The following is a 21,292-nucleotide window of genomic DNA, read 5'->3' as shown; positions in this document are numbered from 1 at the left end:
ATTCCATGCGTATAGGTTTTCCATCCAACAACGGGGTTACCAATATTCACGTGAGCCCACTGCCAAAGACAAAACATGGAGTGGCTCTTCTTGTGATGAGGTGTCTCCTTGGTCATCCTGGGTCTGCTCTAGGGTATGCAGATTTCCCTTTTTGGTCGGCCAGACCACAGGCCTCTTTTTCTTTTGTTTACAGGCACACTCAATGTGTCCCTTTTTGCCACAGTGCCGACACACCAAGTCCTTACACCAGCATTCTGATGCCTGGTGACCCAGCTTACCACAGCGGTAACATTCCTGACACCACACAGTTTTGTGGGTAGGTTTTGTGACACTTTATGCACCCTAGGGGATGCACCAATGTATTGCACCTCCTTTGTAGCCAGTTCCAGGGAGACCACAATGTCAACAGCCTTCTGTAAGGTAAGCTGAGCCTCTGTCAATAGGCGCTTCCATATAGCTTCACTGTGCAGGCCACACACTAACCTGTCACGTAGTGCATCATTTAGTATCTCCTTAAATTCACAGTGTACTGCAAACTTTCTCAAAGTTGCTACAAATTGTACAACTGTTTCATCTTCTTTCTGATCTCTTCTGTGGAACCTATATCTTTCAGCAATTACCAGTGGTTTTGGAGAAAAATGGGACCCCAGTATTTCCACAATATCACTGTAAGATTTAGTCTCTTGTTTAACAGGGTGTAGTAAGATGCGTAGCAGGGAGTAGATCTTACCCCTTCAACACTTAAGAATATTGGCACTTTCTTTTCTTCTCTAATGTAATTTGCAATAACAAAAAGCTCAAAATGCTCAGTATACACATGCCATGGCACTATAGTCTCCTCAAAAGCTTCCAGTGGCCCTGTAAGTGTAGCCATGATTTTAGTTTCAGTTTGCACAGTCAGTGCAAACAAGCCAGTTCTCACCCCCTTCCCGCAACAAAAAGTTTTGGGGGTTTTTTTTGTACCTTAACTTCTACTTCCTTCTGTTGCTGGGGCAGCACAGACATTCCATCCTCATCACCTCGTTGTTATATCCTTGGGGGCAACAGTTTTAGGAAGAAATCACTGGAGACACAGAGAGCTGTAAAGCAGCCATTTATTGCCACACACTGAACTAACCAAAAACCAGCCAAAACTGGCTGGGCTAGCCCCTAATAATCTAACTCAGTTGCCATAGCAACACAAGATTCTATTACCACGACAACCAAATACACAACAAGGAGTATCCAGAGTATCCTCTGAAACAAGGAGAGAAGTACCTTACTTCTCCAGAGGATTCACTGAGTCTAAATCCAGAGTAATGTACTACTAAACATGAGTCAGACCAGAATCTGGCCCACCATGAACATAAATTACTCCCAATACAGATTTACTCCCTTAAATGTCTGAATAGCCAGAAGTAATCTAAAAGGGCATTTAATTTAAGAGTCTAAACTAATGCCCATGTTCAGGTGGTTTCATAGCAAGGTGAAAGTTAATTAGCTCTATTGGATAAATTTTTGAATGCTTGTGAACAGTCCCCTCTCATCTTAAGGTGATTAATTGCCTTTTGGCCATTCAAGCTGCTCATGATTATGAGTCTGAAAGTGCTTGTTAGGCTTTCAATAAAACAAATCAGGCTTATAAAATACAGAAACGTCATACTGCTGAGCCACCAGGAAATTCAAACAGTGCTCAGTTCAAAAGTCAAATAAGCTACTGAAAATGCAAAGAAATGGGGTTTCTGAATGTGAATTTGTAGGAGGGAGCAGCCTTGTAAAAGCTGTATCAGAAAAGATGGTAGAGGAAATGAGAAAATCAGTGATCTGTGGACTGAGTCCCAAAACAGCACTTTAGGGGTAAAATCTGGGTACTACTGAAGTCAGTGGGAGTTCTGCCATCAACTTTAGAGGAGATACCATTTCCCAAAAGTGATGGTGTTTTTTCCCTCTCACTTGAGCACCCTGAAGGGTGTAAAGAGAGCAGCAGGGATGAAATACTGAGAGAAAGATCTGCTCAAAATCTTGTGGGGGTTTTTAATTGCATAATTAAATAGATTTTATTACAAATGTTTTACTTTTTTTCCAAACAAAAAAGTTTGAATCAATTGTTTTCAAAATGAAACAAATTTAAAAATTGTTCTTAATTGTCAAGGGATTTTTTTTCCAATTCTCTCTTCTTTTTTTTTTTAGTACTTTTTTGGGTGAAAATTTTTAAAAAGATAGACAAAGAAAAAGCAAGGGGAAAATACCTCTAACTTTTTACTTTTTCCCTACTTTTTCAAGGGCGGATAAAGAGTGGGGATTGTTTAAGACATGGAAAGACAGGAAAGAGAAAACTAGAATTTTGCCTCTTGAGATGAAACATTTTTTAAATTTTGAAAAAATTCAGGTCATTCAGGTAATTTTTCACTTTTGAACTTTTTTTTTAAAAAAAATTTCATTATATAAGCAAACCAAAAATTTTGTACAAAAAATATTTTCAGCTAAACTCCATTTTTATGAAAAAAAAATTGTCTAAAAAATTTCAGCTAGCCCTTCTTACACATCAGTCTCCTCTCTCAAATCCTTCCTTAAAACACACTAGTTTTGCTTAGCTTTCCAACACTGATTACCATTCCCAGCATCATCTCTCACCATTTTGACTTCAGCTTTTCACCCTATAAACAGTACTGCATATGTATACATCAGATTGTGAGCTAATAGGGCAGGGACCTTGACTTTTTAGTTGAATGCACAGCACTTTTTATATTATGGCATGATACATAATTCATTCAGTAAATAAGAATTATGCACTAAGAGTTAAATTGTGCCTGTAGGATGCTAAGCAAATCAGCCTGGATCCACAAAGGTACTTAAGTTCCTAACTTCCGTTGAAATCAAAGTTCCTGCATAATGCTGGGAGCTCTCAGCTTCCATTGCATAGGAGTCTTATATGCAAATCTAGGTTCTTCCATCTTCTCCTAAAGAACTTACGAATATATACAGTGTTATTTGTTATTTTTTGTACTAATTTTCCCCCTTGTTTTTAAATTCTCTCTTTAATTAAAACAGTGTGAGCTTAGGACACTGGTGAAAGTAACAAGCTTTGAAGACACTGTTCACCAGACAGGTCTGTACAAGTTTTCACAGTGATAGTTTTCATTTGTGAATCCTATTCAGCTGAAAGAGTCAAATTCTTCCAAAAATCATTAAAATACTTGAACACTCTGAACAGCAAAAAGGAACTTGTAAAGCCCTCTCCCAGAACATGGTGATCTCAGTGAAAATATGTGTATCTTTAGTTCTGTTATTTATATAAGATACTAAAAATGTGGTAATTCAAAATGCTCTTATTAATCCCTTTGTATAAATCTTTAGATCAATGGGCTTTTCTATGAGGTTTGTCTGTGGCTGAATTCAGAACTGGAATGGATCTGGCCAGGTCTAGTTTCACAATCCTAGCTTAAGGAATGGAGTTTTGGAAGTTTCCCATTATGTGGCCAATCAGTGGTTTATGGAAAAAGAATTCAAAGACATTTAAATTACATGTAAGGCAGATGCCCCTAACCACTAAAATTGCTCAGTGAAGCCATACGCACATACACATAACTTTACAAGTTTGCAACGTCCAGCCTAGAAGTTGATCTGAAAATAAAGATGCTATACTAAAATTCTTGTATAAAGATTTATTTAAGTTTAATAAGAAATTGAGCCAGGATATTTGGGCCTGTATTTTAAACAAGTATATATACAGATGTCAGGAAGGAAGAGAGAGATTTTGTAGCATTTGTTGTACACTTAACTTAAAAATTATATGGAGAAAAAATTAAAAAGCCTAGAGAAATGGAGGTTATATATACTTTTAAAACAGAACAATTCATGTTGATTGGCTCATTGCCAGCTAACAACCTGGAGAGACAACTTGAAGCCTTTAAAACTCTAATTTTCAACTTTAACGAATTCTTCTTATGTTATTCATGCTTAAAAAAAGAAGCAACATAGGTATACCTTTTTTCTATACATTTCCAAATCAAGGTTATAACGTATTATAAGTGCTGTGGGTGTTTATTTTTAGGTTTGTATTTTAGGTTTGTATTTTAGATACTTTGTGTGTGGGTCACAGCAAGTTCAATAAACAGACATACACTGTTACTATGTTGTGTGGATAGAATTAGCCTACCCAGGTCCTTGGACTCGAAGGGAAAGAATGGAACTTCATGACAAAATAATTCGAAAGAGTTGGGTTATTTTTAATTTGTAACACATCTTTTTCAAAGAAGGGGAGGGTTTGTTGTTGTTGTTTCATTTTGCTTGTTTTTCTTAAACTGTGAAGCCATGTTGGTTAGGAATTAATTAGCACCATCTTCCAAATTCAAAAGTAATTGACTTTTTGAAAGGCAGTTGAAAATGCTATTCCACCAGCAGAGCCCTGTTTCAGTTTAAGTGTTTCTCGCCCTTCACAAGCACGACGACCACATGAGGTGAAGTCTCTGCACATGTTTCAGAAACTTGCCAAATTATTCAGCTGAAAACTTGTAAACTTGTATTCAGCTGAATACGTGTAACTATTTTGGGCCAGTTAACTCAGAGGCCTCATGCAAACTGTCAAAACTTTATTAGTATTCAGCCTAAATAACCAGCAGTGACTCATTCCCTTAACCAGTATTTTCCTTCTCCCAGTACTGTATATTAAACTAATTGCTTCATTTTAACAAGGTGAGCTGCTTTCTTCCTCACTTCTCTTTCGATTAAAAGTTGTCATGTTTACAGACAGAGATTTGGATGTTTCAAGATTTGGCTGTTGCTCTGATCCTCATCAATGGTCATACAAACTACCTTCACCATTCCCATGTGAACAGGTTCAAGGGGAGCCAAACAAATACTGCAGCTGGATTGATTTCATTTGAGCCAAGGGATAAATTAAGATGGGCATGTTAAATAGTGCTACAGTTCAAGTGCCATCTCTTTTGCAAATATCCAAATCCTCTCATTTTGGCACATCAATAATCCCTGGGATTAAGGCCAATCACAAACAAGCCAAGCAAATGGTAGCCAAAACACAAATTGTGTGTCTCATGGGTGGATGCTGGCAACCAACAGCAGATACATAACAACTGATTAAGAACAGGATGCATGGCGCCCTTTTATGTGGAGTGTTTGTTCTTTGCACATATTGGTTCACATCGGAAGCTCCCCTGATTATGTGAGTGTAGACAAGGGGACTGCGAGTGTAGTGAAATAGATCATTTGACTCCTGTCCAATTTTTCCCCAGAGAGGAAAGAAGGTTTGCATAGCTGAGTGCAACTCCAGGGAGGCAAAGCCTACAAAATATCCTTAATCAGAGCCCTAACACAACAAACGTGTATTCTGAGTGTTTTCAGCTGACACAATGAAATCCTCTCCCACAAGGCTCCTCAACTTACATTCTGCTTCCCATGAACCTCTGTGTGTGCTAGGAAGCAGAAAATTGGTGCAGTATAGCCTACATCAGTCACATTCCTGATGCCCCTTACACTAGCTTCTAGATTGGGCTTTATGTAAGATATATGCCAGCCAAGAAAGATCTCTGCATGCACATCCTTTTCCACCCACTTTAAGGCCCCTATAGGTGGCTAGCAAAACAGAAAGGGGCGTTAGGATCACTGAAAAAAGGCCAATGATATCCACCAAGGTTGCTGCCCTCTCAGAAGGAACTCAGTAGATGATCTCTTGGTGCATGATAGCACTGCTCTCTGGAAGGGTAATATTACTTCAAAAGATTCCTTATTTCAAAGTTCTGAAGATCCAGTTAGGAAAGCTGTATGATCCAGCAACTTGGGTGGCAATTTACACCACATATGCATTAAGGGCATTCCTTTAAAAAAATAACACTTTTTTGATTTTTATATAAAAGGTTAAAAATCGAGGATATAAATATTACATACACTCTCTCACTCTCAAATATGTATGTGCCTACACACACCCCAATAACAACAAGCACATGAGCACACAACTAATTTATAGTAATTATTGCACCTTTCCCTAGTTATCAAAACCAAGTTTTAGCAGAGTCTATGTTACCTAGCATTCTGCCAATTAACAGTACTTTCGGGGGGATTTATAGCAGGTTTCCAAGAAAAAAAAACCTGATTCCTGTAACTTTAATGAGTGTTAGTTTGGGAATTAAATAGCCAACTCAGTAAAAGCCAAGAGACAACTCTTCTTCTTTGCCAGTGAGAGCCAATCTGCCCTCATGCTGAGAAATATGTTTTTCTTGGCAAAAGCCTTGAAAAATGGATGAAGCCATTAAAGATACAGAAAGTAATATAGCCACTTCCTTCCCATTATGCAAATGTGCATTTCTGAAAAGCAACCATCATGAGCTGTCCTAGAAGATTCAGCAACAGACACACAACAGAACCACTAACCCAGGAACCTATCCTTGCAACAAAGCCCGTTGCCAACTGTGCCCACATATCTATTCAGGGGACACCATCACAGGGTCTAATCACATCAGCCACACTATCAGAGGCTCGTTCACCTGCACACATACCAATGTGATATATGCCATCATGTGCCAGCAATGCCCCTCTGCCATGTACATTGGTCAAACTGGACAGTCTCTACATAACAGAATAAATGGACACAAATCAGATGTCAAGAATTATAACATTCATAAACCAGTCGGAGGACACTTCAATCTCTCTGGTCACGCGATTACAGACATGAAAGTTGCGATATTACAACAGAAAAACTTCAAAACCAGACTCCAGCGAGAGACTGTTGAATTGGAATTCATTTGCAAATTGGATACAATTAACTTAGGCTTGAATAGAGACTGGGAGTGGCTAAGTCATTATGCAAGGTAACCTGTTTCCCCTTGTTTTTTCCTACCCCTCCCCCCCCCCGCCGTTCCTCAGACATTCTTGTTAAACCCCTGATTTGTGCTGGAAATGGCCCACCTTGATTATCATACACATTGTAAGGAGAGTGATCACTTTAGATAAGCTATTACCTGCAGGAGAGTGGGGTGGGGGGAGAGAAAACCTTTTGTAGTGGTAAACACGCATTTTTTCATGGTTTGTATGTATAAGAACATCTTCTGTATTTTCCACAGTATGCATCCGATGAAGTGAGCTGTAGCTCACGAAAGCTTATGCTCAAATAAATTGTTAGTTTCTAAGGTGCCACAAGTACTCCTTTTCTTTTTGCGAATACAGACTAACACAGCTGTTACTCTGAAACCTAGCATTGGAATTGCCATTCTGGATCAGACCCCAGGTTTTAGTCTCATTATCCGTATTAACATCCAGTCCCTTTTTGATTCTTGGCGTCAGTGACTTCCTGTGTCATGGGTTCCAGTTTTTGGTAGGGATTTGTGTTATTGTGTTTTCTGGAACTCTCTATCCCAAGGGCATGTTTAATAGTATAAACAGCAATATCAGTCAGGCCATGAAATAATCACATAAAAGCTACAAATCTAAAATCCATGAATTTAAGTCCAATAGGAATTATTAGTCAACCTGGTCTGACCTCAGAGAAACTCATACCCACCTTCCAACCTCCCCACTCCCCACAAACACACACAAAAGCAGCCCACAAAAGTCTGTTTAAAGAAAATTCTGAAAATAGGACAAAATGTCTCCTTGTGCTAGTCTAAAGCCTATGTCCCACTTAAGTTCCACATAAAGTAGTGCTTAAGTGGGATTTCAGTGGTGCAGGGGGCTAGTGCTGGCCTTGTGCAAAGGAGTAAGTTTCATTCTACTTTCGGAAGATTTGTTTAATAATGAATAAGATGCCAAAAAATTCCAAACACTTTTACATATAAAATGTGATTCTGGGATATAGGCCCATGCAATACTTGTTTTACACAGATAACATCATAATGATCAAGAGATAAATATCTGCATGGATAGTTTCTCTTAAATAGACAGAATCAGTAGCTTTATATCCTGATAACTTGGCTGTTAAGTAATCTGAGAGTCATTAATTATCCTAGGTCTGGAGTCTATTTAAAAAACATCCCAGCAAGTTAAACCAGAGAAGAGTGCTTTTCATTAAACTCCCAGCAGGAGTGAAAGACTGTGAATCCAATTAAGCCACCTCATAATGTCTGCCTGAAACCAAGGAGGTGGATATGGAAGGCTGGTCCACACACAGATTTTGTATTTCTGTTAGAGGTGTTTTTTTTAAAACTAAATTGGTTATAGTGATACAACCCCTAGTATGGATGCAATGACACTGGTATAAAGATACCTTAGACCATACATTGTATCCGCTTTCTGGTAAGGGAATAAGCTATACTGATATAATCACTTTTGGAAAGTAAAACTGAATCCAAATTTGGGGGCATATGTTGTTTTACTTATACCGGTGTAGTCAAAGCAGTACAATTTTTGTATCTAGACGAGGCTAACTAAGATGAAGTAATTTTAAACTCATCAGTGGGGAAGGCTGACAGAGGATGACTTGACTTGCAAGAATTCCCAAGAGAAAGAAGGTGTCTTTTGGATCAGGTCCTAACTCAGAAAAGCACTTATGCATTGAAATCAATGGGACTTCAGCACATGTTTAAGTTTAAGCACGTGCTGGACCACCCTTCCTGACTAGAGACATTTTGCTGCATAGACAGGCTCAGGATCTCTTTCTGTAACTGGATATTCTCTGTTCATTGCCGTGAGTATAGCCCTCAGTAGTTGGACATGATTATTCCAAATGGCGTTTCAACACTCAACATTCTTCCAGTTAGCACCGGTCCTTTATATTTCCAAAATTGGGTGGTCCCATTTGGCAGTGCCCCAGGGCTAAATAAGGCAAAGGTGTTCTGAAAAGCAATCCTCAGGAAGAAAGACATTTCTATTATACCTACTTGTATGGCTTTTAAAAGTAGCTTTCCTGCCAGGAACAACATCAGTAGTAAGCAACTGGAATTGTTTTATTCTAGGGGCAGTGGCAAATGCAATAAAAGAGTTCTTTGCTCTGAAAGGGGAAAAACTTTCCTTTTAAGTTTAACAAAAAATAGAATAATTGGCAACTTACATTCAACAGAACAAATCCAACTCAACAAGAGCATGCAGGAGCCTTGTAGGAATCTATTATTATTTGTATCTAATGACCTTGGCTTCGTCAGTCTCAACAACAATTCCATTTTAGCTCTTCTTTGACATTTCAATGACTGTTCCAGTAATATGTCAGTGAACCACTCCATATTCCAGAGGAGGATAACTGAATTAGTACGTCTTCTGAGTCAAAGCAAAATGGTCTGTTCAGCGCCAGTTGGACTTGTTTGTCCTAAGAACAACTGCAGCAATGACTCTTATCACAGCATATAGCCGAACATGGAGCATGAGCAGCGCTGTGGTTGCATATTTCTTGAAGCTGGGCTTCTATCTGGTGTATGGTCCCCCACCCCTCTGCAATATTAGCTCAAAATGGGGTTTTAAAGAAGAATTTGAAGGAAGATGTTGGTGAAAAAGAAGAGGAAAATTAACTATAAGGGACTGTGTGGGGAAAGGCAAAATAATGAATGAAAAATGGAGACAAAGGAACCAAGGCTTGTTCGGAGCAACAAGCTCCTCTCAGACACCCTCCCTCCCTCTAGAGTTGTAATATGATTTCTCTTTGTAGAAGCTATCATTTGACAGTCTCTGTTCTTCATCTTGTTGGCACAGGCTTCTGTGTTGCTCTATAGAGTAACAGCCTTCACTTATTTTCAGTAACATCACTATCATAAGACTTCCCTGCTGTGGAAAAGCAAGGACTATGGCCCTGCCAACAATGGAAATGAATGTGGATGTATACATGGGGCCCAAACCAAAACCTCAGGTCTAAACATCCCTAATTGGGGGACAATAGTGGCACAAAGGGGAGACAGACTCTAAACCAAAACCCTGGATCCAAACATTTCATAATTTTGTGGAGCAGAAGAGTTTGAATCTGGTTCCAAACTTGGTGACTTGATCCCATTTCTGTGTGGACTGTGAATGGGCCCATGATTGCAATAAGTGGTAACAGAGCTCCTCCAGTGCTCAGGGTATCTGGCTTAAGAATAGAATTCATTGTTGCATTCTTGATAACTTCAATATTAAATACAGATTGAGCTAGTAAATTTCAGGGTCTGAGTTTGGAGCAATTATGGGAGGTACATGAATCCAACACTGAATAAGGCCTGAGGCTCCCTCGCAGTTAAGCCAAAAGTTCTACTTCTGCCCACTATACATTTCCATATTCTGTACACACTAGTTCCCTCCACTCCACATATGGCTATAACAATTGAAGATAGGTTCTGATAAGGCCCCAAATGTTATGATTCTTTTAATTTGCTTTGCTTTATTCCTGTTGCATTTTTAACCTGCCCTCTGTTTTGCCCTTTTCTTTATAGTGTCCTTATCCTCTCTCATTCTCCTTCTCCATCACATTCTTTCCCTTTGTAGTAACCGACTGACCAGAGCTGTGAGGGAAATGACTGGAACTAAATCATTGATCTGGTTGATGACGTGAAATTGCTGAGTACCAATGGCCTGATCAAGAGAGATGCTGAACACCAGCAACTCCCATTAAATTCAACGGAAGTAGCAGGTGCTCAGCCCCTCTGGGGATCAGACTCCAATGAATCAATTCTTTCCCATACATCTCATACCCAGCTGACTTCCCCCACAGCCTCCTATTAACAATAGACAGAATGGAAAAAAAATAATTCTTGGCACAAATTATAACAGAGAGCAGGCAGCAATCACAACTGGCAGAGGGAGGCTGAACATGTTAAACAGAGGCAGCAATGGAATGAGAAAGTCAGCAAGAGTTAGATGGGGGTCCTCGCTAAAACATGAAGAGTGTGATGCTAAACTTAGGGTGAAGTCAAAACCTCTGGATCCAGTTTTTAGAAATGTATTTCAGGCTATTTTCAGAAACTAATTACCAATGATGATCTTTATTATTATCACCATAAAAGTGATAAAAACATAAAAGTGAATTAGTATTTACAGTAATAAAAGTGACTTTTATTTAATAAAATATTTATCTTTTTAATTTAATAGAAGTGACTGTAAACATGGTAATGTATGGTGTGGAGGTCCTCAAGGGACCCAGGGCTGTGAGACACATTGTTATCTCCTACCTCAAGCAAGAAAGAGTCTTTCCTGTGGTCAGCTCCCTGACACCATCATCCTTTCAGCCACTCAATCATTCTCTTCTGGATTATAACAACTTTAGCTTCTCCTTGCAGGTAACAAGAGGTGCACCCCAATCCGTAAGTCCCTTTGAATCGTTCCCCTGTGATAGCCAGCCTCTAACACAGGCTACTTGCAGAAAGTCCAGATTCTCTTCACCCAAAGGTGTAGTGAACACCAAATTACCTGTTTTACCTAAAATCAGTGCTCCTGGAAACCACACAGCACTTGAGAGCAGTAATAATAAAAACAAAAGAAGGTTTCTCTAAACAAGAAGGAAAATTTAAGTAGAAACAAGAAAGTGTGGTGGAAACACGAAGTTACAATACAAAACAAAATTATAAACAGTGAACTTGGCTCTACACTTATCAATAGTTCCCTTCCCATGTAATAAAGTAGATTTCCCCCCAAAGTTCAGTTCATTGCAGAGCTGGCTGGTTTCTCAAGAACCAGGATCCAAACGTTCATGAAAGCACCCCATCTGCCAGATGTTTTTCTCAGTGACTGGATTCAGAGTGCCTTTCCCTACACACCATTATATTGAAAACAGCCTTTTGTTCCTATTCATAGGCAGGACAAACCCTGCCTTGCTGTAGTGTTTCTGTTCTATCTTTAAGTGGTTTCAATTGTTTGTTATTGTCTCTGATGGTTTTCCATTCACTGTGGCAAGGGTATACAATAGAAACTTGTTTCAGAGTAGCAGCCATGTTAGTCTGTATCCATAAAAAGAAAATACAGACTAACACGGCTGTTACTCTGAAAAAAGAAAAGGAGTACTTGTGGCACCTTAGAGACTAACAAATTTATTTGAGCATAAGCCTTCGTGAGCTACAGCTCACTTCATCGCATGCATGCAGTGGAAAATACAGTAGGGGGATTTTATATACACAGAGAACATGAAACAATGGGTGTTACCATACACACTGTAACGAGAGTGGTCAGGTAAGGTGGGCTATTACCAGCAGGAGAGGAAAAAAAAAAACCTTTTGTAGTGATAATCAAGGTGGGCCATTTCCAGCAGTTGACAAGAACGCGTGAAGAACAGTAGGGGAGAAAAATAAACATGGGGAAATATTTTTACTTTGTGTAATGACACATCCACTCCCAGTCTCTATTCAAGCCTAATTTAATGGTGTCCAGTTTGCAAATTAATTCCAATTCAGCAATCTCTCGTTGGAGTCTGTTTTTGAAGTTGGAGTCTTGCTTTACCTTTTGGCTGACTAGGGAGGGGTTGAAACTCTCTTTTGCTTGAGGGTCATCATTGAGACACATTACCTCCTGGTGACTAACTTTTATTCCAAGTCCATAAAGCAAATTTTCAATATAAATAGAATATTCCTTAAATATTACCCATACATATGGCCCTACCAAATTTATGGCCATGAAAAACATGTCACGGACCGTGAAATCTCTATAGTATAGGGTAAAAGCACATGAAAGACCAAATTTCACGGGTGAGACCGGTCTTTCTCAAATTGGGGGTCCTAACCCAAAAGGAGCAGTGCAGAAGTAAGGGTGGCAATACCATACCAGGCCATCCTTATATCTGTGCTGCTGCTGGTGGCCGCTCTGCCTTCAGAGCTGGGCTCCTGGCCTGCAGCTTCCGCTCTCAACTGCCCAGCTCTGAAGGCAGCACTGATGCCAGCAGCAGCATAGGAGTAAGGGTAGCAGTACGGCAACCACCACCACCCCACAATAACCTTGCGACCCCAAGCTCCTTTTTTGGATCAGGGCCCCTACAATTACAACGCCATGAAATTTTAGATTTAAATGGCTGAAATCATGAAATTTACAATTTTTATAATCCGTGAAATTGACCAAAACGGACCGTGAATTTGGTAGGTCCTTCCCATACATACATCTCGCAATGATTCCGAGTCCTGACAAGTTACAAGTTTTCTGTAGATATCTTACATGTTATTCTTTATGGAGAAATGCTATAAGATATGTGCTTGGTTCAGTGAGTTTGTCAGGTCTGAGGTGAGAGCTGTTTCCAAAAAAAAACAGTGGATCCTTTGCCACAGGGTCTCTGCGTCACCTACGGTTCCATGTTTATTTTCTCATTTACACTGTGTTAAGTTTACTAGTAAAATCAAATCAGATTGTGAATACCACAGTCCAATTGGTGAACTGTTACACACACAAGTCATCCCATTGATTTAATAAGCGATTTGCAATCTGTCCCATTATGGGTTATTTTTCTAGTATAATTTTTCCCTGAAAATATTCTATCTGGGGGTTTTGTATAGTGCTCATTCCCACAGTTTGTGATCATTCTCCAAGTAGACTACATCTGCATTATGAGGTCTATGGTGGGCTTCAGAGTCTTCCCTGGTCATAAAGGCTCTTCTTGGGCTTAGCGTCAGAGTTCTTTCCTTCTTATGTGTCATATCAGAACACCTATAACAAAGCCTGCAGCCCACATTCTGCCCTCAGTCACACCTGTGCATCCCCGCTCTTCCTACATCAGGCCTCAATTGCACCTGTGGCACCCCTATCGTCTTCAAATTATGCTCTCAGTTATACCTGTGCAATACTACTGCTTTCAAGGTGTTGAACACGTGGAACATAGTAAATAATTCAAAAGTCACATGATGTTGAAATTAAAAGGGATAAAATAGCCATCTTTATCCTTAAATGAACTGTTTAATCCTTACAAACTAGGATCCACACACAGAAGTAGATGTATGGATGTTATATGCACGCACTCTGCGCAGGTGGGAGGTGATTCTAACACAATTCACAGCCCAGGGGAAAGGGAGCAAAGGTAACTTTAAATTGCCTTTGGGCTCCCCACCAATCCTGGGTTTGTCCAGAACGTGGACAGGCCCACAGCATGACTTAAACAGCCCTGGGGGGTAAATTATGTCAGATTCCCTAGTTGCCCTGTGGACCGCAGTGCTGCCCAGAATCTCCTCAGCACTGCATAATGCAGTCTCACCTCTAGCATGTCACACATGCCAAGACTTGTAAAGGGGTCTTTCAAAGACAGCCTTAAAGCTACCATGCCTGCACCCAAGAAGGGACCCTTTACCTGCCATAAAGGAGCAAGAGTGAAAGTGAGGATCTCAACTTCTGCTTTTACAAAAGACAGAGGGTGAAAGCACAGAAGCTATTTTTCCAGTGAATATTTTAATTAGTTACTTCCACTGCTAACCTAACAAAATCCAATATCTAATTATGCTACCACTCGGCTACTGTACATAAGTAAGCTTTATTTTTCTTCCTCTTGTGTCAGAAAAGCATGTGTATGTTTTCCAAATAACTTCTGCCAAAGTTATTTAAAATGCCTTCGTGCAATATATCATCTATGCCTACCTGACTGAAGCTCTAACTTGCTTACAATATCCACTCGAGAGAGGACTTGGCTGCTAATCCAGGCAGAATGTAAGGGATTAGTGAATTGCCAAAACTGGATATATCACTATAAAACAGCAAAAAGTGCATTCCACATTGAATCCAAAAAATCCCATGGAACCTACCCACATAATGCTTTCATAAACCATGCTGACTGGCAGGTTGATGGGCAGAGTCAACTGTTCCTTACTCACCTGCTCTGTAGGGAAGTAATGCACCTAGATCCAAAGAGGCAGCATAGGGCATCAGACATTCTAAATCAATAATCAAGAGGTCTACATTTTGAATAGTTTCATACGTGAAATGCTCATATTAATGCTCCTAAATACATTTAGGATATTCACAGTAAGGCTGGAAGAACTACAAAAGCTTTGGGTTATCAATGGACCAGACAACGTAAATAACCAGATCCTCACCCTCTTCACTTTCTACATGCACCGCCGCCCTCTCCCCAATTTTCTTCTCTTCTTTACCATCCCTTCTGTGTCTTATATAAGCAGATTTCTGCTAGTTTTCCCGCTTGTGTTATGCCAACAATTCATCCCACAACTCATATCTACTTCATGGATGGTGTGGAGAGTACACTAATCACATTCAAAGGTGATATAAACCTGAGAGGGTTCACAAATGGAGGTTATGATTAAAATACAGTATGGTGAAATTTAATAAAGACAAATTATAGTGATTTGTGCACTAAATAATCAAATGTACAAAAATAAAACCGGGAAATAATGACTTGGCGGTAGAGTAGTGCCACAAAGACGACTCTAGGAGTTATAGTAGATGGTACATTGGATGAGTCAACAACGCACAGCTCTTGCAAAAACAAGGGTCAAAGGCTATATTTGATACTATTAATGAGCATGTAAGGATAGCAGTCAAGTTACCAGTGTGCTAGTGACTATGCAAATGAGATGATATACTATTACTATGGGAGGGACTATGTTAGTTCCACTGATAGCCTCTGAATGTGTCTAGCGTGAGCTAGATGTTTTCAGATGCCACTGCTAGCCCAGGCTGAGCTGAGCATTCACATAGATAGTAACAGTGCTGGGCCTGAGACACCCCTATCAAACATGACCTCTGAGTGCTTATTAAACATTACAAGAGGTACCAGTATCATCATCCTACTGCTCTTGCTGAAACTCACATCACTCCCTACAAAACACTGCAGGTTTGATCATGTCACCCCAATCATTCAGTCTATCTATTGGCTTCCTGAACACTCCACCATATTAAATTCAAGCTTCTTGTTATCTGTGCCACCCTCTTTAACCAACCCCTATGTCCCAACTTCCTCTGCTTCACCAATAATCCCTGCTTAATACACCCTTTTGTTGGCTTCCTTCTTTCACACAGACCCTTATGCATCCTGTATTCATTTGGGGAGTGTATTTGTACTGGGCTTCTTATAGCGGCTGTTTCACTCTTTTTGGTTGCAGACCCAGGACTACAGCACTGCATCACTTCACTTTGGCAGGGCTTTCCTGGCAACTATGAGGGCCAATTTTTAAAAGATGAAATAAAAGCTTAAATTCTGCTGAAACTGATGGGCTAGAAAAGCCACCTGCTAAGTCTGCATGCTGCCTGTGGGTCACAAGTAGTGCACCAATCCCTATAGTATGTCTCTATGATAAGTAGGAGAGTGCTAGTATTGCAAGAGAAGCTTTCAATAGTCTGCAGATACCAAGATCAGAGACTATATACATTATTAAAAAATCTAAAAATACCAACCTTGGCTCCCTGCAAACAGTAAGGGGCAATTTTTCAAAGCCGGTACACATGAAGTACACACACAAATCCCAAAAAGAAAAAAGAGTGCTGGTATACCACAGCCTATGATTTGCTGAGTTCTGGAAATCATAAGGCTATCATAACTCCAGGAAGGTCATAGGACAAATTTTGTGCTAACGAACACATTTAACCCCAGTGCAGCTCCACTGGGGTCATGGAACTCTAGAGATGTCAGTAGGATTATGCAAGGTGTAAAAAAAGTATAGCATTTAGCTTAATATCCAAAATATTCCAACACATATTGCCTGTATTAGAATACGTCCCAGTTGTCTAGGAAGAGGTAAAAATATTATAATTATATACTTATCACATGACCCATTAATATCAAATGAAATTCACCCTGGAAAGAAAGTACACTAGACAAACACTAACACAGCCACTGTGTCTTGTAATTTAAATAAACTAGCACCTTTGGTAATATATAAATTACCGATATGAACATGTGTTAAAAATACACACACACAAACACACGACAATAATTTTTTTCCAAGTGTAAAATTTGGAATCATAAGTTACTGAGGCTTTCAAGAAGACAAATGGCCTGGAAAATGAAAAATAAATGAGTTCTGTAACTAATTGGAGTCAGAGACTGGAGGTCAGTCTCAATGCTACAGTTGACCCTGGTGACCAGTAAAAAAAGTCCGCCTCAGCTCATGCTGCAAGACTCTGACATTAAAAGTTGTTTACAGTACGGGAATGCTGAAAGTGTACATTAGAAAACTTCCTATAACAAATTTAAAACACATGCCAATAGGCAAGTAATAAACTTGTAAAGGACCATGTTGACAGTTTCAAAGCCTTTTGGTGGGACCCTACTACTTAAGTTTAGAAACATTATAATAAACATCTCAGCTTTTAAATCTTGCTGCTTGTCCTAAGATGACTGAAAACGTGTCAGCTTTCTCTCCCCCGCTTTTTTTGGCCTTGTAACAGTAAAGGTTTTTTGCACCTCGAAGTAGATCATGTCATACTTAAAGAAAGTTATGCAGAGGTAAAATTAATATAAGCCAACTCAGAATCAGGCCTGTTATTTTTAACTCACATGAAAACATGACATTAATTTATTCCACTGGCTTGGGTCTGTAATTTCGGATGTATTCATCATGTTGTACAAAGTACTTCGCTGTCTTCAAATGTGTTAAAATTGTTTATAAAACACATCTGTTGCCTTGTATCATGTAATCATTAAATATAAGCTCTGTTTATAAACCACTACACATAGAACAGGTTATAACATTTCTCAAAGCTGTGATGAGCATGAAACTTTGTAATTAAAAAAAGAGAAGAAGTCAGGCTTTTCATGCACGCATAACATTTTTTAAAAGTCCACTTATTGCCACGGTAGAGTGAACCACCTCCCAAAGGACACGTTCTGCCTAATTCACCCAAGGCCCAATGCTGCACCATCACCAAGCTGCGCAAAGCCCAAATAGACAAGCCTTGTGCAGGTTATGTAAAAGGGTTCTTCAGGGGAAACAAATCCTCCTACACAATCTGGCAACTTGACACACAGACTAAAGTAGTAGCTGATGCTTCTGCACATGGGTGAATCCACATAGTTTGATTGATTCGCTGCTCCCCTAATTGCACATCCAAAGATCCCTCCCCCCCACTTCCCAGTGCCAGAAAAGCATGACATTTACATTTTTCCTTGACCAGGGAATGGGAGGTAGCATTTGGCTTCCAATTTCTGTATTAAGAGCTATTTAGAAGCATTGTTTACAAATTCTCATTATTCCCAACACTGGTGCATAATAATGACTTGGATACATTCACTGGCCTTGCCTCCAAATGATTCCCTTAGTGCTGTGTATTATGTTTTAAAGTCAACCATATTGTGAAAATAGTCATCCAGAAATTGTCTCTTCAAGTGATGAAAGTCAGTTTTTCCCATGACTAATACTATCCGTGTCTGTTTAATCTATTTGAATTATACTGATGCATCCTTCCCCCCGTCCCATTATAGAACTTGCTGCTATCAGTGTGATAAATTAAGCACTTCTGTCCCTGCTTGCCTTCAACTTGTGAATGTCAGATGTATGAACCTATTCTCTTTGACTATTTGGCTACAAGCTAATGCAAGCAACTGCCTTTGCTGAGAATCTCAGTGGTTTACTCATCCCAAACAATATCACAGAAGTCATGAAAGGTTTTCAGCATAAAACAAAACTATTAATCGGCCACTCCCTTGGCTAAGTGACTGGTCAACCTCTCGGTGACCTCTGGCAAAAGTATCAAATGAAAAAGACTCCTAGCATGACAAAAACACCGCACACACCATGTGGAAAGGAAGGAAACCAATTCTTCTAGACAAGCATTTGGGGTGAATGTACAAAGGCAGATTGGCTGGGTTTCCTATGCAGCTGCATGCAGGGACCAGGAGGCACAAAAGAGCACTCAGCATAACTTTGGACACTATCCTGATGTGAAACTTTGTGGTTTGTTTAAAAACCCTCTGTAGATCATTGAAGTGCCAGTGTAAAAAAGAAGCCAGCTCTGTTGCTTCAGAGCACAGTTTCTTAAACCTTCCCGGAGCTACCAGAACCCACACAGAGTTCTTCCCTCTCTAATTCTAATAGTAAGATGGAGAAGAAAATGTGTGTGGTAAATACTAGAGAAAACTGAAAGACTTAATACCAGGCAAATGGGCAGGATGACACCAGATGAAATTCAATGATATTGAAAGGAATAATCTGAATTATTTGTACACATGAATGGGCACCGAATTACTTGCAACTACACAGGAACATCCATGTGCCATAGCAGTCAAAAGAACAAACAAACGTGAGGATGTGTAAAAGACTGGGATAGGCAGGGACTGAGCTGCCATGCTGGGCTGTGCCTGCCTGTAGCGGGATGGACACCCGCTCGGGCCCAGAGGGGTTTAGAACAGCCCTGAGAGAGGGCTGTTGTAGGAGGGAAGCAGCGAGGCTGATTGGGGAAGCAGCCTCAGCTGGGGGGCCACGCCCCAATCAGGGCCCAGCTGGCTCTATAAAGGCTGTGAGCCAGAAGCCCAGGGAGCCTAGAGAGAGAGAAGGGCTTGGCTGCAGGGTCTTAACAGAAGACCTAGTTTGGAGCAGGGTTGGGGAAAGGCCAAGGGACCCTGGGAGCTCCGGCCTAGGAAAGATCCAGGCTGCAGGCCTGGTACGGGGGTTGCAGGGGCAGCCATGGGTAGGCAGAGGCAGCAGGTCCAAACCCAACCTTGCTGGTGATGAGTGGCTCATACTGCAGTCTGCCCCAGGGCGTGGGAGCTAGCTGGTGACTGGCAGGAGCCTATGACTGAGGCAAGGTAGGGATAGTGGATGGGGAGCCCCCCTGGGAAGGGGAGACCCAGAACTGTGGGGTACTGCTAAGGGGCAGCACCCAGTGAAACAGGCACTGGGGTCCTGGGAGGGACATGGGAGCCAGCAGCAAGGCGAGACATTGGCCTGAAGAGGGTGCTCCGGAGGTTGGTGAGCTAATTCCCTGAGATGACCAGCAGGAGGCGCCGCCGGTGAGTCCTTGCCCAGTTACACTGCCATACCCAGAACAGCAGCTGCAAGGAGAAGTCCCTTCCTGCATCCCCTGCTAGGAGCACAGAGAGGAATGTACTATGTAGTCCTTGCAGTCCCCATGCACAATCTCCCCGCTTTACCAGCGGATGAGGCAGAGGAAAGGAGGTGGAGCCAAGCTGCTACTATACTGAGTAGGAGACCTGCAACCACTGCATCCAGCCTCTCTCCTTGGCTTCTAGCCTGTCCAGCCCTAGCACAGAACTCAATCACCTCACTGCTACTAATTGGAAACAGGGTTCCACACTCCTCTCAGACCTTCCAACAAGCCACCGACAAGATTGCTCTTCACTCCCCTTTCCATCACACAAAGTAGAGGAGACTGCTAACAGTCAGAAGACACCTACCCAAATTGAAAACTGAAGGGGACCCACTCTCCAACTGAGCAACTAGCCCACCTCCAGTAGGTACCAACTCTTCACCTAACCAACCATCCTACAACCGGAAAAGATGCCACTGTACCATGCACCTACCACTACCTCAGCCAGCAGAGGCTGCCAGATGTCTGTTACTACTTCTACTGTGAGGATAAGCTGCCACGTACCCATCAAGAAGGGAGATGCCATGAGATGCTGGGGAAGGGACAAGTTGAGGAGTTGATGAATTTCATCCAAGAGATGTCACATGTATAAACACAAGAAGTGAAAAATATTCAAGGGAGCCCCTCACTAAAACTTTGGCATCACATTATTGATTCAAGTTTTTCTGTTCTCATTCTTGGCACTTTCCTTTGAAACAGCTGGTCATGGCCAGTGGCAGAGCCATGATACTGAATAGCTGGACCACTGGTCTCATCCAGTATGGCAATTCCTATAATCCGTAGAAAAATACAAAATGTTCTTTTCGGTAAATGTTGGAGGAATATTTTCCATGCATAAGCATGGCAGCCAGCCAATTATTCTTTAGCACTTGGGACTCAAAAGCCAAATTGCTTATAAAATATTCAATAAATGGTTCTGCTTTCACTGAGTCCCAAGAGAACAAGATCTAACAAGATAGAAAAATGTTTGTTTTTTTTTCATTTTATTCTGGCTTACTTCAGCGTCTCTTAGAGGAGCTCAGCATTTCCGCAGGGAAGTCACAGCCTCAATGTTTGAGAAACACTGATTTAGAATGGTTCTCTCTGTTAACCCAGATAAACTGTATAATGTGTGGATTAGTAGATCCCTCAGATAATTGTGTAAGCAGGGGAATAGTCCCGCTATTGTGGGGAACTTTCCTGGCTTCTGCACTACCCCGGTGAAGTGGGCTAGCGAAAGGATCCGAGTCCTCGCTCCCACTTCCTTTACTCAGTGGCCTCCCTGCCCTTGAGAACTCCTTCTACTCTGTCTGGCAGAGTCCTCGTAACCCCAACAAGGCTGGGCCCAGGATTCCTGGGGGGCTTGACCCCCATCCCTGCTGTGGTCACCTAGGACAGGGGCTAGGGTGTCCGCACTCCGGGGTACTCTCTCTGCACTGGGCACTTCTCTGACCATTACATCCAA

Source organism: Lepidochelys kempii, chromosome 5, assembly GCF_965140265.1.
Source record: "Lepidochelys kempii isolate rLepKem1 chromosome 5, rLepKem1.hap2, whole genome shotgun sequence".
NCBI lineage: Eukaryota > Metazoa > Chordata > Testudines > Cheloniidae > Lepidochelys > Lepidochelys kempii.
Note: the sequence above shows the minus strand (reverse complement) of the source record.